Raw genomic sequence first — 2,811 nt, forward strand, 5'->3', positions numbered from 1 at the left:
GTCTGTAGGTGTTTGTTTTTTTTTTTAAAACAGCTTTGTTGAGATATAATTTACATACCATACAATTCACCCACTTAAAGTACAGGTCTATTATTTAATTATCTTAAAAACTATGTCATACAAAGTACTGCAGACATTTGTCCTATATTTTCCAGGATAGTCCTGATTTTCAACAATCTTATTCTTTTCATTACAGATGATTCATTTACTATATAACAAAATGTTATTTCTGAATATTTGGGTTTTTGCCATAATAAATAAATCTCCAATGTTAAAACCTACAAACAAATTCACACCATGAGTTAGGTGCAGCCAGGCTAAAGAAATACCCCAGAGTGCAGGAAAGGATGCCAGAGAATCCTACAGGGAAGCAGGGGTGAAGGGCCCTGGGTAGAGTGCAGTGGCATCATCATAGCTCACAGCAACCTCCAACTCCTGGGCTCAAGGGATACTCCTGCCTCAGCCTCCTGAGTAGCTGGGACTAGAGGCACATGCCACCACGCCTGGCTAATTTTTTCTATTTTTGGTAGAGATGGAGTTTTGCTCTTGCTCAGGCTGCTCTTGAACTCCTAAGCTCAAGCAATCCTCCGGCCTCGGCCTCCCAGAGGGTTAGGATTACAGGCATGAGCTACCTCACCCAGCTCCTCTTCTTCCTTCCTTTCTTCCTTCCTTCCTTCCTTCCTTCTTTCCTTCTTTTCTTCTTTCTTTCTTTTCGTCTTGCTCTGTCACCTAAGCTAGAGTGCAGTGGCATCAGCATAGCTCACTGCAACCTCAAACTTCCAGGCTCAAGTGATCCTTCTGCTTCAGCCTCCTGAGTAGTTAGGACTACAGACATGAGCCATTGTGCCTGGCCAATTTCCTACAGGTCAAATAACTAGCCTGGGAACACATGGATGGTAAGTTGTCCAGTCAGGATTTGAACTCAGATCTCTGTGACTCCAAATCCCATAGATCACCTCACCTTGAAGAATGACTAAGATTTTGCCATGTGACACAGTCTAGGACATGACGGAGCTAAAGTTGACTCCAGACTCATTCACTTAATATTCTGAGTCTCAATGGTCCCATCAAGATAAAGGGGTTAACAACATCAGCCTAGTAAAATTGCTGTGAAGAGTAAAAATAATAAATGTAAAATGACCTGGCAGGTAAGCATTAGTGCTATTATCTATATTAATATTCATAAGGCTTTGCAAATGAAAGGAGTAAAGGAGGCTGGGAGTGACCTCCAGGACCCTCAACCTCTTCAGCCTTTTCAGTTATACAGATAGAGACACCACCCAAGTTGAGTTCAGCTTCCACCTCCTCCATGAAGCCTCCCAGGATTGTTCCTCCTCACCCTGGAGCCATGGGCTCTCCCTGTTCCACATGGGTGTGGTTTATCTTGCTAGCGAGGGTGCGCCTATAACATACTGGGGGCCAGCTTTGTGAAGGAGACTCCCTAACTCAAAAGTCAAGGGCCTTCCCCCACCATGCACATGCAAACATGTATGTGTTTCTAGATGAAGCTGGAAATCTCCCCTCAAAACTTAAGTCCTTTGGCTCCAGCCTTGCTCTTTGGAGGGCTAGGGATAAATACCCTGGGATGGGGCCTTGGGACCTTTCCTGAGCCCATTGATAAGGGGGAGCTGGGAGTGAATTTGAGATATCCTGAGTCCTGTTGGAATGGGACACTCTGAGGGCAAGAAGGAGGGGACCTCACAATGTTGCCCATGTCCCATTGCTCCATGTCACATAACAGAGCCCTGGCTACCCAACTTCTATGGATACCCATCCAGTTTGCTCTTATTTCTGTACCTCTCCAAGAGGGACTGCCTTTCCTACCAACACTGTGGACTCCAGGGCAGGAGGACTTGGGGGCCCCAGAGCAAGGTGGCTGGAGGTACAGTACAAGGAGAAGGGGACAGTGGGCTTATGGTGAGATCCTCCCCAGCGGTCCCTAAATGGCTCTTATCCTGTCTCCCTGCATCCCATCAATACCTAGGGAGGCCCCGAGTGACAAGATGGGCTTGGACAGACCAAGGGGGACAGAGAGGGATGAAAGGAAGGGGCTCACCTGTGGGCAGGGCTGGACACCCCAGGGCCAGGAGAAGCAGCAGCCATGTCCCAGCCATGGCCCACCCAGAAGGAGGCAGGACCCAGCTGCAGACCTGGGGAGTGGGCTGGGGGAGGAGGCACCCACAAGACTGCCTCCCAGGCCACAGGCCCAGCTGCACCTCAGCTGTTCCACCACAGAGCCGTTTCCCTGGGTGACGGGCCCCTCCTGCGCTCACCCCGGTCCCCAAACCCAATCCTCTCTCACAGGCCAGGGAGCTCAGGGTGCTCCTCCCACACCAGGACCCAGATGCCCACATTCCCTCCCATCCGAATAGCAATTCAGTCTGCAAAGCCTTTTCCCAGCCACTGGCCTTGCCAGAGGGCAACTACCATCCACAGGACATGGAGCACTAGGTGGCTACATGTTAGGGGCTTGGCATACAGCACTTTATTTGATCCACCCAACCACTGTGAAGTCCATTTCACAGATATGGCCACTGAGGCTCAGAGAGATTGAGTGACCTGCCCCAGGCCACACATCTGGCAGGTAGCAAAGCCAGGGCTTAAACCATTTCCTATGGTTGGCCTTATAGGCAAAAAGTTGTCCAGTAACTTCTTACAAAACCCCTTTCTAAAATAAACTTTTTTTTTTTTTTTGAGACAGAGCCTCTCTCTGTTGCCTGGGCTAGAGTGCTGTGGCGTCATCCTAGCTCACAGCAACCTCAAACTCCTGGGCTCAAGCGATCCTCCTGCCTCAGCCTCCCGAGTAGCTGG

The sequence above is a fragment of the Propithecus coquereli genome, unplaced genomic scaffold (genome assembly GCF_000956105.1).
Source record: "Propithecus coquereli isolate 6110/MARCELLA unplaced genomic scaffold, Pcoq_1.0 Scaffold158, whole genome shotgun sequence".
Taxonomy (NCBI): Eukaryota; Metazoa; Chordata; class Mammalia; order Primates; family Indriidae; genus Propithecus; species Propithecus coquereli.